At 34.8% G+C, this 16,846-nt stretch overlaps 1 non-coding gene across 1 annotated transcript; it reads right to left on the bottom strand.

The window, feature by feature from the left end:
* Positions 1-868: 868 nt before the first annotated feature.
* On the bottom strand, positions 869-942 carry Trnat-agu (transfer RNA threonine (anticodon AGU)). The gene has a single exon. It is a non-coding gene; the product is annotated as a tRNA-Thr (tRNA).
* Between the last annotated feature and the right edge of the window lie 15,904 nt (positions 943-16,846).

The raw sequence follows: 16,846 nt of genomic DNA, 5'->3' as shown, positions 1-16,846 counted from the left end.
TGATAAACACAATGTAAGACTACATTTTTTTGGCTAGATAAGCATTTCATTTCTAACATCAGAAGTGACAAATGACAATATATTCAAGACAGATTGTTATTTACTACATCATGAAGTTGCCATTTTGACACATTCCTAAAGCATAGCCTATTGGGTCCTTAAAGTATGATCAATAGAATATTATTATATAAACTTTATTACTGATAGTGAAAAATAGCCAGTTATGTGTTGGGATGATATTTTCTGTAAAAAATGAGTCAAAAACACCCTGTGAACTTTAAACTGTGCTCCACTTTTTCTATATTATCATTTATTTATTTTTCAAATTATGTATTAATTGATGTTGATTCTACAAAAAAAAAAAAAAAATCAAATAAATAAGCCACAGATATGAAAAGCAATGCAGAGGTTTTCTTAAGCGGACGCCCGCTTGCCCGCGCCGGGTTAAAATCGCCGCGGGCAAGTGATTTTCCAAAGCAGGTAGCCCGCCGGGCAAGTGAGCTTTCGTAAAGAACGCTTTCCGGTAGTTTTATTTTATTTTTCTTTCGGTTAAAATATTTCCTAACAAGCATAAGTTAAACCAATTTTGATTGGTTATTAGAGTTTAAAATGCCAATCAAATGAATCGTAACATATAGCGTTCGTCAGCCTTGGCAAGATGGCGGACGGAGACAAACGGGCCGAAACTGAACACTTTTTTTCTCAAGTTTTTCTAAAAGTAAACAAAAACCTAAGCCGAAAACTACCGATAATGAAAGAAAAAGATAGTAAAAAGAGAATCTTTCAATCTTCCTGGTTAAACGAATTTAGAATACGAAAATCATCTCATGAAATGTAAAGTTTTAAAGTAAACCTGGGAGGAAAAGTGCGCCCGGTGTGGGGCTCGAACCCACGACCGCCGGAACACTAGCACGGCGCTCTAACCAACTGAGCTAACCGGGCGGCTGGTTGTTACCCACACACACTACACTCCTCCCCCCATTAACCTTTTAGGCCGACGGAGGCACTACTGCCGTTTACTGCTGCCACCAGTAAAGTAAACCTGGGAGGAAAAGTGCGCCCGGTGTGGGGCTCGAACCCACGACCGCCGGAACACTAGCACGGTGCTCTAACCAACTGAGCTAACTGGGCGGCTGGTTGTTACCCACACACACTACAGTTTGTACGAAACATGATGATGTTGGTTCTTTTGTTACGGGTTCAAACTTCTTTCGAAACCACTCTTTAAAGGCTCATGAAGAATCGCAAGGTCATTGTAAAAATGAAATGATAGAAAATGCAAAAAATTGACCAGAAGTGACAGTGAGGCTATGGCTGGATGATGCTCGTTTGAAAATAAAATGTAGCAGTTAAGATCTGTTAAATGTTATTCTTTGTGTTTATTAATAAATATCATTGCCTTTAATACAGATTGACTGAAATGGTATACATATAAACATTTGCAAAGATCGTGCAACAAAATTTCACAGTTGGCAAGTAGATGTTCAAATTGACTTGCCCCCGGGGTAAGTGAAAGTAAAATCATTAGGAAAACCCCTGCAATGGCTGTAAAAATCAATGGCACATTTTGGCACTTTCTGAAAATTTGACCTTGATAAAATTCTGTTTGAAGTGGTCATTTCAACCAGCAGCCAGCTCTTAACGAAAACACCGATTAAAGAATGTTTGTTTATTTTTACATTGATAGGTTTCCCCTGTGACACTAAAGTGTGATGGCACATTACCTGTCAGGTGCCTTGGGTTGAAGGATGGAACAAAAGCAGTGAAGGTGGCCCTCTTTCAAGATTTAGCAGAGCAGGAGTACCTACCTAACACTGTTGTTGAGTTTAGTGGACTATACAAGAAAATGTATGCTGGTCAAGAGCAACTGGTTGCCTCCAGACTCACAGAATGCCAGGTATATTTTTAATGGCTCACAGTAATATGTGTTACATAAATACCATATCGCTATAATATGTATATGCAAATAATGATATCTGAACTATCATGTTAATATCATTTATTTCCTTTTTGTGGTCTGTTTTTAATATTTAAAATTTATGTTGCGAAATATTGCTCTGAAATAATAGGAAATGTGAATTTCATGAAATGTATGTCCTTATAATTGGGCACACCTAGCAACATACCAATACATCTCATTCATACATGAAATTATGACATTTTTTGTTTTATTTTAGCATATCTTTAAAACATGCATTGCAGCATATTTCCACACCTCGTGCCATACATTTTTAAGTTGTATAGCAAGCAAATGTACAGTAACTGTTTAAACATTATTATATTACAGTTCCTTGCCAAGGAGAAATTACCTGTCCCAGTCACAGACAGTGATATTGCTTTCTTTGACAAAGACCCAGATTTTGGGTGCAGCGACAACTCCTCCATGAAGGAAGATTGTATAATTACATCGATCGTTGATGCATTCATGTATCAGGCATGCGATTACGATGGTAAATAAAAGAAATGTTTGTGTAAAAAAAATATATATTCTTCAATATAATACATACTAAGACTGAAGTGTGTTACAACCTATATCACTTCTTTGAAGACATGTTTTTATCAGCTTAAGCTATATTCATCAATTTGTTATATTTAAAAATTTATTTTCCTTTAGATTACATTTTTTGCTTCAAAAGCAATACACCGACAATTTCAACTCGTTCAAAAATCTGCATTACTTGGTTAGAAATAAATGTGGGAATGAAGATAGCAAACTAGCTTTCGTTTTCTTAAGTTGTTTGTCTACTGCTTATTTATTATATTCTGACATAAATGTTTTGCTAATAAATTAAAGGTATTTGCATATTGATTTATCTATAGTACTAGTTTCATACTAACTTTTAAATCATATGTGTCACTAAAGAAAGATTTTCTTTGGCAAATTTTCCGTTACAATAATAGGGTGAACATATTTTTCAGGCTGCTACAAGAAGAAGATGACAGATGGTGTCTGCCCAACATGTGGTGGTTCATCACAAAAGATGACATGCAGGGCCAAGTTGGAATTGCAAAGACCTACTGGAGAATTGCTTGAAACAACTGTGTTTGAGGCAGACCTGGCACTGCTGTTTGGGTCACTTGAACTTGCCACACATCAGGAAAATTTAGACTTTATGGTCCACTTAGGTTATAAGCTGCCAGTGGCATTTCAGGCCCACATCAAGAACAACAGAGTTATGAACATCTCTAAATAAATGAAAAAATGAATAGTTCACCATTATTACGACATTGATTTTTCATTAGTACAAAAACTATTGGAGTTTGTAATGAGTGGTTAATGAACCAAATTGAATGGTTAAGTTACCAGCTGCAAGTTAATTTACATAAAGTTAACTTATTCTTACAAATTTGAAGTGACTCAATTGCTGTTTATACTGTTTATTTTCGTCCAGCAGTAGGTTATTATTAAAGACCAAGCGATTATGTATGAAAATCTATTCTTCACTGACTACTATCTTCTCCAAGAACACTCGTTAAGTGCATATATATAGTACATGAAATAAATCCATGACTTCTCATTTTTGTACTAAATACCATTTCTATACTTACTTTTTTTGGCATCTTTTTTTAAACAATTCAAAATAAGCTTAATTACCCATTGTGTTCTAGTCAATTCTTTTTTTTACATCCATACATATTTTTAGGTCAACAATGCACTAAATTGTTTGCTCATTTTGATATTTGAATCTTGTGTGCTTTCATTGTTGTATATATATTGTTATGATATTTTTATTTCTTTCTTCTTATGACTGTAGTTGCCATGTTTGTAATGATACCTTCGTCATTTTTGTGTCATTTTTTTTTTTTCCCACTACCTGTTAAAATACATCATTGGTGTCTTTCTTATACTTACAATATTTGTATTTCCTACAAGAACACTTTCTGGTGTACTTTTTATGTATCATCAATTTGAAAACAATGAATAAAATTACAACATAAAAAGAGAATTAATAATAGTATAAATGCTCTAATAACATTAAGTCAGTTATTGCCAAATACTAAAACAAATCAAAGTCTAATAAAACACATATCATGCATTTTGTTTAAAATGCAAATTATGTTGTACAGTGTCTTTTTTTATTTTCATTATGTTTTTCATGTATTTGGACAATACATATTACACTTACTTTTATTTGTATCTTTAGTGTTTTCTTAATGACATTTGTTAAAATTAACATAGAAATCATTTACGGTCATAATTATGCTTGTTCTACTATTTCGCTTTTGTAAGTAGACATCACCTCGCTTTCATTGCTTCAGTATAAATATGTCTCATGAAGGATTTTTATTTTCATATAGATTTCCTTTTGTATTGAGCATTGCCAACATGGCTGAGTGTTTCACTATTTCCATTCTCTAAATAGTGTCAGTCCACTTTCATTACTTCAGTTTAAATATGGCTCATGAACGATTTTTATTTCCATATAGATTTCCTATGGTATTGAGCATTGTCAATATGGCTGAGAAATTCACTTTTGAATTTTGTTAGTAGACATTACCCTTGCTCTCATTAAATCAGATGACATAATTATAACCTTTAAGGATTTTTTATTTTCATATAGATTTCCTTTCAAATTGAGCAATGTCAATTTGTCAGATTGTTCTACTATTTTGCTTTCGTTAGTAGTATCAGTCCAATTTCATTACTTCAGTTCAAATATGGTCCTTAAAGATTTTTTATTTCATTTAAATTTCCTACTGTATGAGCATTGTCGTTTTGGCTGATTGTTGTACTACTTCTTTTTTGTAAATAGATATTAGTCCAATTTCATTAATTCAGTTTCAACATGGCTGTTAAATATATTTTTTTTATATAAAACTCTTATTGTATTAAGCATTGTTTTTTGGCTAATAGTTTTACAATTTCACTTCTGTACCTAAACATCAATCTCACTATTTTTATCTTAAAAAAATTTGTCTCATTTGTCAAGTTAAGTTCTTACATATTTCATATAAATTAAAACAAAACAAAAACCAACATTTATTATAATTCACTCTTTTATACATGTTGACAACAATGTTACTTTTAAGGACCTTGAGTTTAATTTACAAAAAAGAATGAACATAACATGCTATTTCTGTCTGGTGATACAACAGTAGACCACAATAAATCTTTTAGCAGTCACCAATCATTAAATATTTCTCATGTTTTCTAGTATTCTAAAACGGTTTCATGTATATTATCAGTAAACAATTATAAACAGAAAATAAGCTTAATTATCCCCTTTGACATTGTGTATTAGTCAATTTCTATTTTTTATATCTATAAATGTTTTTTATGTTGAACAATGCACTGAATTGTTTGCTCATTTTGATATTTGAATCTTGTGTACTTTCATTGTTGTATAAATATTGTTATGATTTCTTTTATTTTTGCTCCTTATGACTGTAGTTGCCATGATTATAATGATACCGTAGTGTTTCAGTGTGTAAATATTCATTTTTGTGTCATTTCATCTTTATTTTCCACTACCTGTTAAAATACATCATTGGTGTCTTTCTTATACTTACAATATTTGTTTTTCGAACAACAACATTTTCTGCTGTATTGTTTTAGTATCATCAATTTGAAAACAATGTATAAAATTACAACACAACACAAGTATTAATAATAGAATAAATGCTCTAATAACATGAAGTCAATTTTTGCCAAATACTAAAACAATTCAAAAGTTTGTAAACACATAGCGTGCATTTTGTTTAAAATGCAAATTCAATTACACATATTACACTTACTGTTATTTGTATCTTAAGTGTTTTCTTAATGACATTTGTTGAAATTAATATAGAATTTATTTTTGGTAATATGATTGTTTTACTACTTCGCTTTTGTAAGTAGACATCAGTCTGCTTCCATTACTTTGATATAAATATGGCTGATGAAGGATTTTTATTTCAGATAGATTTTTATTGTATTGAGCATTGTCAATTTGGCTGGGTGTTTCACTACTTCTTTTCTGTAGATATTATTAGTCCACTTTCATTACTTCAGTATAAATATGGCTCATGAAGGATTTTTATTTTCATATAGATTTCCTATTGTATTGAGCATTGTCAGTTTGGCTGAATGTATCACTATTTTCATTCCATAAATAGAGTCCACTTTCATTAATATAGTTTATATATAACTGTTAAGAATTTTTATTTTTATACAGATTTCCTATTGTTTTGAGCATTGCTTATTCTTATTTTTATACAAATTTTCTATTATTTTGAGCATTGTCTATTTGGCTGATAGTTCTACTATTTCGCTTTTACTCATTAAGATCACTCTCCCTATTTCCTAACTTAAAAAAATTGTCTCATTTGTCAAGATAGATGTTACATATTTCATATAAATACAAAAAAACACACACAATATTTCTTTATAATTCACTCTTTTCATACATGTTCACAACAACGTTTCTTTCAAAGGATCTTGAGTATAATTCATGAATAAAAATGATCATAACATAGTATTTCCATCTAGTGATACTATAGTATACCATAATAAATCTTTTAGCAATCACCACTCATTTAATATTTCTCATGCTTTTTGCTTTTATGATCAGGGTTTCATGCTTGTTATCAGTAAACAATTTCTTCAATAAATTCATTATTTGATAAGTAGTTTTTGCTTTAGAGGTCAATTTTATTTGTGACATACAATTGTATGTATTGATTTTGAAAAAATAGTTTCCCTTTAAAGATGCCCATTTAAAAATAATGAACAACCACATAAAAATTATACACATTTCATACTTATTATATGAATAATTATTGTTTAGTGTTATTCTCTATTGTCTCCAGTTTATTATACTGTAAGTATTTTAATAACTACTTTCCTGCTATATATTATGTTATGCAAATAAAAACACACTTTAAACTAGACTCATTTCATACTAATTATATAAATTTATATTGTTTATGTGTACTCTGACTTATTATAAAGATATGATATTACATATTTTGGACTTGATTTAGTATTTGTTTTTTGGTATATATTCATTTCATGCACAAAGAAGTTATTACAAGTGTACAGTATTAGTTTTACACATTGTCCACTATCATTCTGGCATATTTGGCCTGTTCATGCTTATGTGCATTGTTGTATTTCAAAACCTATGTGATAAATACAAAAAGTATTTTTTTTTCATACATAGTCTAATACATATTAAGTTTGTATGCATTGTTTTCATCATATTTGAAAAATGTGCCATTGTCCTTTCAGACACATGCTATGTTTGTGTTAATATCATTATCAACTTAAACATCCATTTCCAACTTTTCTTTACCAAATTAATGAAGAAGTTAACATCATACTTATATTGATCAGATTTTTTATTGCAATTTGTCCAACTTCATACATTTCAGTGTTATTTAACAGCTAAAAACAAAGCATGTTATCTTTTATATGCATTTCATCTAGTCAAAAATGTTCACTATTTATATAACAGTTAAATATTTATGTTTGCTACTTTCAACCAAAATAATTATGTTTATTAAAAGACTGCAAAAATTATAAAATTGTTATTTCTATCACCTGTTCATGATAAATCCCCCACATCATAAAGATAATGGTGTTTGGCCTTGATTATTTCTTGTTGTCCAACATATAACACATGCATAAACTATTAAACGGCGCCCTTTGATGCTTTGCATCAATGGTTTTTCTTGTTATTTTTTGAAATGTGTATACAATGCATGGTGACAGAAATGTTTTGGGCATGCGCAGAAAGCTCTGACCTCGCTATTTTAGGTAAGTTCATTGCATGCTATACGTGTATATATTTTAATATTTTCTCTTCTTTTTGTAATACGTTGAGACTGTCACTATGACATGAAGTTGTCCGAAATTGGGAAAGTATCGCTAAATTGAGCTCATTTTTTTAACGTTCCGTTAAAAATATGCTCAATTTAGCGATCCCTTCACATTTTTGTTAATTTTGCTTTAAAATTTGAACTGCTTATTCATATAATGGTCCATCGGAAGAATGGCACAACTACATATTTACATTTTTAATGCAAACTCGAATGCTAAGACCAAGTGTAAGTAAAACTTTTTAAGCAAAATTGGATCAAATGTAAGACTTGCAGTTTCTTTTTCAACAGCAATTCAGAAAGAAATGAGAACATTTTATTAAATTGAATAAAAAAAGGCATGAACGAAGTACATATGTCTTGTTTGGTTTCTTTTTTTTTTGCTAAATGAATGCTCACCCCTTATTTTCAGTGTTAAAGTAAATTTATTAAATTTACACAATAATAAGCAATAAAATAGTGTTTTTCTCACAAATTTATTTGATATAAACAAGCTCCACCTTCATAATTAGTTAAGCTCCACCCTCTATCAGATTCCCTCTTCTGATTGGCTAAAGGAATCAGATGTAGAAGATGATAATGCTTAATTGACATTAGGGCTCTTTGGTAATCTGATCTTGAAGTTTTGTGGGGATGAGAAGTTTTATGACTGTAGTAAATAAATAGCTGGAATACCCAGATTAGTGCTTTTAATTTGAATATGATAAGATTCATGTCTTTTCCCTTAAATTCTTGTTTTCTTTTAATACAGAATGATAATTTTAACAAATTTAAAACATAGTTATATAGTACACAGTAAATTACATTATGCCACTCCAAAGTGCAAATATTTAAAAACTATTCAGTAATGTGCTGTATTATTCCAAACTTTAAAAGCTGCACTCTGACAGATTTACCATTTTTACAACTTTTTTTATTTTTTTGTCTTGGAAAGAGCAATTTTTTTGCGTAAATATCTGCAGACCAATTCTTATTATAGTTCCTGATTGACCAGGCACTTTTGAGGATATGAAATGTTTTAAATATTTTATATATAAATATTAATTTGAAATTGGGCATACAGATGCACAGAAACGTTTTACCCTGGATGGGTCGAAACAAGACTATAACTGGAATTAAATGGTAATTCTTGAACTGATCTGTATTATAGTTAAATTTTAACCTACAGCGGAAAGGCAGAAATATGTTGCCCGCTCAATAACTGTATAGGCAAAATATCTTGGACATGTTAGATAACTAAATCACTCTAGCCACTTGAGGGTTATTGCCCTATAGAAATTACCTAAAACTGGTCTTGCATGATCAATTACTATTATTGATGCCCTCTCACAGATATACCATTTTTACAACTTTTTTATTTTGTCTTGAAAAGAGCAAACTTTTGCGAACTTATCTTGAAACCAATAATAAAGATTGCTGAAATCAATTCAGATTGTAGATTTTCATATTTTTGGTCGGAAATCAATGTTTTACGCTAAAATGTTACTAAAGGTTTAAGAAAAATGCATAAAACATCAATTTTTTAAATTAAATAATTTTACAAATCTGTGATCTGATTTTTGTCAGCAGTCTTTTGATCAAAATATCCGTTTCCATGGATTTTTGCTAAAATTGGCTCGTTCCAAGAAAAAAATTAAAAAAGCTGTCACCAGGGGCGTAGCTGGGCCTATTTAGAAGTATAGGCCCATGTGGTAGGGGGGTTTGGGGGCCCTCCCCCTAGAGTTTTTTAAACTATAGATCCGATATGGTGCGATTTGGCGTATATCTGGAGCCTTTTTAGTCTTCAAAATAGTTTCAGTTTTGTCTTACGTATGATTTACAAAAACAGAACTGAAATGCAAAGGTTGATGCTAACTTGTCAAAAAAGCTTCAAAATAGAAAATATGTTTGTTATGCTGAATGGTTAAACAAGCGTGTCCAGTTGGTATATCGAGTGTCTTTAAATGAAATCCAAGTTCATGCATTTGACTGAAGCAAATGTGTTTATGATTTTATTTATGTCTATCGCAACATTGCGATGAATATGGAGGACGCCAAGTGAGGATAGCCTCTCGCCGGTCATTGTAGAACAAAGGTATGTCGTGATGCGACTCATGGAAGTGGTACAGTGCGAATGGTCGTAGAAAGGATTTCATAACAAATCACAACATAAGTGACCTGGTCCGCCTGGGAATCTAACCCGGGTTGTCCGATTCACAGTCCAACGCTCTACCGATTGAGCTAACCGGGCGGATTGCAAATACAGGTTATATGTTTACACATGTACATGGAACTCGTCAGCTAAAGTCACAGCTTCCTGATAAAGGGCAATCCATACAAGGGGGTCAACCCTCTCAGCTCGATATATCTGCATGACCATCTGCGTTTGCTCGATTGCCTCCAACAGATCCATGTCCACCTAGATGTATATGAGATATATGTATATATTATGTTCATGCATAAATTCACTGTTTCATCGTGTATGCAAAATAAAAGAAAGCAGACAGATACTTTTTAACTGATGATTTACTTTTAATTATAAAATATCATACATAAGTCTCTAGATGCAACACGTTTTGTTCTGAGAATAATTTTCAAATTTTTGAAGTTATTATCTATGTTTTTACTGTGTTTTTTCCCATTTTTGTTCAATTGGTAACTGAAGTCGCATGTAGTAATAAGCACAAACTATTACCGCTAAGTTCTGCTGTAAAACCTACTCGATTGCTCAAAATGTGCTCTGTTGTCACAAGAGTAACAATAAACTGGAACTACAGTAAAGCGTTGAGGTGATCGCGGGATTTGACGTCACCATTTTCCTGAAGATCTTCGAGCGCATTGTCGACAACGCGGTAGGCATTCTTGAATGTACGAAGCGCATCTGCCCTGCTCATCCAACTTGTTTCACACAAGGTCTTAAACTTTTATCAGCTTTCCATCGCTTGCTTTGTAGCAACGTCTTCTGCCAGTTCATCTGCAAATGCTGTGAGACGTTTTGCAGAGTAATCAAACGCAAATGCGATATCCTACACTGTAGACATCGTGGTCCTGACGCATGGAAGTTTGGAGCTTTGGACAAATGACAGGTTTAGGCAAAGCGACATACAATGGATGTAGTTAGCAAGTGGTAATCATTCACGGATGAGCGCCTGAACACCATAGTACTTGTCCGCCATGTTTCTTGCGCCATCATAGCACTGGCCCCGAATCTTCAAAATATCTAAGCCGGTGCCTTACAGATATTCGAGTATGCCTTGTGCAAAATATACTCCCTTTATTGACTTGCAAGTGACAAACCCTAAAGACTGTTCACGAACGACATGCCTCTCCTCTACCTTGGAAACAAAACGAACCCAAACAGATTTTTTTCCTTTCTGTCTCCCACACGTACCTCGATGGAAATTTGAAAACACTGCCTAACTCCCACATCTGTGATAAAAGTTTGGATTCATCATTCCACGATCCATCGGAATCTCCAGGATCGGGGTAAGGGGGAAACATGTTGAATGGCTTTCAAAATATACTCCCGCTTCGCAACTTATACTTGTAAAGCCGAGTGAAACAGACGCTCATTGAAATTATACGCTTGCCGGTTGCTGTATAAATATTATCGAATCTATTTGTTAAACGGTTCGACTGTCTTCAAAAAAAGGCACTAAATTTTAAGAAAAAAATATACTTAGTTAACCTTGAGAGTTAAATTGAATATAAAGTAGGCATCAGCTGTCACCCCCCTTACCTTTCAGCTTTTATAGCAGATTTGGACGTTTTGTATTTTTCATTTTTGGAAACGAAGTGTAGGCCCGGGCCTACCGTGCCTATTGGAGCTACGCCGATGGTCACAACGTTCAATCTTTGGGCTTTAATTATAAAAAAATCTTAAAATCGGCCTTGTCAGATCAATTACTTCAGAGGGTTTTTTTCCAATCATAACCAAATTTAATTAGAATGTGTATGAGCAGAATATCTTGGTCAGAGTCAATAACGAGCCATGTCACCTCAGTCATACTAGATTTTTGTCCCTTGAATTGGCAAAAATTACCAACTACTCATCACCAAACTAGGTGTCCTTAATTTAGGTTGGTCACTTTTTGGGGACAGTTGGTGCCCTTCTTAAAGAAATTATTACCCCAAATCTCTTGTATAACACTCTGTGTGTTCACGTCTTCTAATCTTTAGCTGGATTGGATAAAAATCAAAATCAAATCACTTCAATCTCATGTCAATTATGGCATTTTAGGTTTTAAGCAAGGTTTCAAAAATTGCAGGGTGCTTCAGGGTACATAATAATTAGTAGCAGGCTGTGTTGAACTGGAACATTATGAATTTGATTTGATTTTACAGATGTAGATGAACTTATGTCTGAGGATGACCCCCTAAGTGTATCGAACACAGATGAAGTTAAACAGTTTCGGATGCCTGTAGATGACTCCTACAAGTATCGTAACCGGTGAAGTTGAACACTTACTGATGCCTGTGGATGACCCCTACGAGTATCGTAACCGGTGAAGTTGAACACTAACTGATGCCTGTGGATGACCCCTACAAGTATCGTAACCGGTGAAGTTGAACACTGACTGATGCCTGTGGATGACCCCTACAAGTATCGTAACCGGTGAAGTTGAACACTAACTGATGCCTGTGGATGACCCCTACGAGTATCGTAACCGGTGAAGTTGAACACTAACTGATGCCTGTGGATGACCCCTACGAGTATCGTAACCGGTGAAGTTGAACACTTACTGATGCCTGTGGATGACCCCTACGAGTATCGCAACCGGTGAAGTTGAACACTTACTGATGCCTGTGGATGACCCCTACGAGTATCGTAACCGGTGAAGTTGAACACTTACTGATGCCTGTGGATGACCCCTACAAGTATCGTAACCGGTGAAGTTGAACACTAACTGATGCCTGTGGATGACCCCTACGAGTATCGTAACCGGTGAAGTTGAACACTAACTGATGCCTGTGGATGACCCCTACAAGTATCGTAACCGGTGAAGTTGAACACTAACTGATGCCTGTGGATGACCCCTACGAGTATCGTAACCGGTGAAGTTGAACACTAACTTGCCTGTGGATGACCCCTACGAGTATCGTAACCGGTGAAGTTGAACACTAACTGATGCCTGTGGATGACCCCTACGAGTATCGTAACCGGTGAAGTTGAACACTAACTGATGCCTGTGGATGACCCCTACAAGTATCGTAACCGGTGAAGTTGAACACTAACTGATGCCTGTGGATGACCCCTACAAGTATCGTAACCGGTGAAGTTGAACACTAACTGATGCCTGTGGATGACCCCTACGAGTATCGTAACAGTTGAAGTTGAACACTAACTGATGCCTGTGGATGACCCCTACAAGTATTGTAACCGGTGAAGTTGAACACTTACTGATGCCTGTGGATGACCCCTACGAGTATCGTAACCGTTGAAGTTGAACACTAACTGATGCCTGTGGATGACCCCTACAAGTATCGTAACCGGTGAAGTTGAACACTTACTGATGCCTGTGGATGACCCCTACGAGTATCGTAACCGGTGAAGTTGAACACTTACTGATGCCTGTGGATGACCCCTACAAGTATCGTAACCGGTGAAGTTGAACACTTACTGATGCCTGTGGATGACCCCTAGGAGTATCGTAACCGGTGAAGTTGAACACTAACTGATGCCTGTGGATGACCCCTACGAGTATCGTAACCGGTGAAGTTGAACACTAACTGATGCCTGTGGATGACCCCTACAAGTATCGTAACCGGTGAAGTTGAACACTTACTGATGCCTGTGGATGACCCCTATGAGTATCGTAAACGGTGAAGTTGAACACTGACTGATGCCTGTGGATGACCCCTACAAGTATCGTAACCGGTGAAGTTGAACACTTACTGATGCCTGTGGATGACCCCTACAAGTATCGTAACCGGTGAAGTTGAACACTAACTGATGCCTGTGGATGACCCCTACAAGTATCGTAACCGGTGAAGTTGAACACTTACTGATGCCTGTGGATGACCCCTACGAGTATCGTAACCGGTGAATTTGAACACTTACTGATGCCTGTGGATGACCCCTAGGAGTATCGTAACCGGTGAAGTTGAACACTTACTGATGCCTGTGGATGACCCCTACGAGTATCGTAACCGGTGAAGTTGAACAGTTTCGGATGCCTGTGGATGACCCCTAGGAGTATCGTAACCGTTGAAGTTGAACACTAACTGATGCCTGTGGATGACCCCTACAAGTATCGTAACCGGTGAAGTTGAACACTTACTGATGCCTGTGGATGACCCCTACGAGTATCGTAACCGGTGAAGTTGAACACTTACTGATGCCTGTGGATGACCCCTACGAGTATCGTAACCGGTGAAGTTGAACACTTACTGATGCCTGTGGATGACCCCCTAGGAGTATCGTAACCGATGAAGTTGAACACTTACTGATGCCTGTGGATGACCCCCTAGGAGTTTTGAACCTGGGGAGATTGAACAGTTTCGGATGCCTGTGGATGACCCATACAAGTATCCTAACCGATGAAGTTGAACATTTACTGATGCCTGTGGATGACCGACTAGGAGTATTGTAACGGATTAAGTTGAACACTTACTGATGCCTGTGGATACCCCCTAGGAGTATCTTAACCAATAAGTTGAACAGTTTGGGATACCTGTGGGTAATTCCCTAGGAGTATTTTACCCAATTAAGTTGAATACCTACTGATGCCTGTGGATGACCCCCTAGGAGTATCGTACCTGGTAAAGTCAAATACCTACTGATACCTGTGGATGACCCCCTAGGAGTATTGTTTGCAAGGACCACTATTGGTAAATATTTATTACCTTATAGTAAAAAAAACAGAGTAAAATTCAGTGAATATATAGGTTGCAAAACACTAGCTGTACTTTAACTAAAGGTACCCTTATGAGTTAAAGTAGAAGTTGGCCCGTAAAGTCATAAATTTGCAAAACTCTATTTACATAGATCTTTAACGGTTGGCTCTTTGACTGTTGGCCACTCCATTGCATTGTTGTACAATTGCTTGGCGCTAACACTTAAACCGTTCCAGTTGCTCACATCTTGTAAGAGACAATATGAATGTAGCAAAAGGTTTTAACTCTGTATTAAATAAATGTTGAGTAATGCCCCTTGTTCAACTAAACAGAAAGTCAACCACAACAAATGAGTGCTGACATTCCTCTGTGGCACACTTGTTTGGGTCAATCTTCTTTACATAATTCATAATAAGTACTTTTCCAATATGTTGGACTACATTTTTAGCTCGACTATTCGAAGAATAAGGAGAGCTATCCTAGTCACCCGAGTGTCGGCGTCCGCGTAACCACTTATGATAAAGTTTTTGTAAGAGTTTGTTTACCACCTCAAATATTTTTAAAGTCCATTGACATATGGCTTTGAAACTTTGCACACTTGTTCACCATCATGCCCCCAACATGTACACAGGAGGAGGTAACTCCATCAAGCATTTTGACAGAATTATGTCCCTTTTTCTACTTAGAATTTACATTAAAGTTTGCGTACCACCTCAAATATTTTCCAATTCAATTGTCATCTGGCTTTGAAACTTTGCACACTTGTTCACCATCATGCCCCAGCATGTACACAGGAGAAGGTAACTCCATCAAGCCTTTTGACAGAATTATGCCCCTTTTTCGACTTATTTATGTTAAAGTTTGCGTACCACCTCAGATAATTTGAAAGTCCATCGATATATGACTTTCTAACTTTGCACACTTGTTCACCATCAGGATCTCAACCAGTGTACAGGAGGAGGTCACTGTATCAAGCTTTTTTACAATATTATGCCCCTTTTTTTACTTTGAACTTACGTTTAAGTTTGCGTACTACCTCAGATATTTTCAAAGTCCATTGACATATGCCTTTCAAACTTTGCAGACTTTTTCACCTTCATGATCCGAACCTGTGAGACTTTATACAGTGGTATTCAACCACCCAGCCTAATTGAATAATCAAGTTAGATAACTGTATTTTGCAAATAATGGCCCTTTATTACCGCTATTAGACTTAAAAATTCTGGTTAAAATTTTGCATGTTACCAAATTTATGTTTATATCTCAGCACATTATGTGTTGCATTGAAATCTATTCTAACAGTGATCCATGCATGTTTCGCAAAAACTTTTCAATCCTTACACTGAAAAGTGGCGGAATAGTCGAGCGCGCTGTCTGTGTGACAGCTCTTGTTGGTACTAGTGTGAAATTTATTCTTGCAATGTTCAATGTAGGGTTTCATCAGAATGTTACAACTGATGAGTTTTATTCTAAAAGGAATATTGTAAATGTGTTGGATTTTTTTCTGCAAAATACATATTAAGTAATGTTATTGAAAATTGAATGATTTGCAAAAAAATCTGTTCAAACAAGTATCAATATTTTTTGGTTTAGTTTATTGGTAAAACCTTTTTAAATGCAAGAAACTGTTATGATAAATTGGCTCAATTTGAACACATTTCAAGAACTATGTACATATCATTTTTTGGTTTCACTTTTCAGGAAGAAAAGTTCAAGTTTTCACAGTACAGAAAACAATGACATTTATTCAAATGTGGATGTAGGGAGGTGGCATTTCCTATGGAATAACTTTTTGTCTTAAAACTGTTTATAAAGTTGACTTTCTTCCAGATTGTTATTCTTGTTGCGTCAGTTTGGTAACATATATATATATAAACCCATTTAGGACAAAGCTTGCTTATAGGCATATTGAACAAATGCAAGTTTCAATGTTAATCTGCTTGATTTTGTAATCTGTTAAACCTCAGCTGTTGTGTAAAAAGTTTTAAAGTATTGCATTGTTTTTCACCTCTGCATTTGAATGAGTACCAACAAAAGCCAAAACTAGCAGAAAGGTGTCTTATTGTAAATAATTATACATGCAAACAATATGATGTGACAGTTTAGGTTATTTGGTGTAGATTTTTATGATGCATTTGATACATCTAACTTTGAATTTAAACTAAGGAAAACATGAGTATTGTTAAAAAAAAATCAGCTGAAAGCTAATGCACTGGGTCAGTCAATTGTA

This window comes from Mya arenaria, chromosome 1 (genome assembly GCF_026914265.1).
Source record: "Mya arenaria isolate MELC-2E11 chromosome 1, ASM2691426v1".
Lineage (NCBI taxonomy): Eukaryota > Metazoa > Mollusca > Bivalvia > Myida > Myidae > Mya > Mya arenaria.
The sequence above is the reverse complement of the archived record's forward strand: the minus strand, read 5'-3'. Positions and strand labels throughout refer to the sequence as shown.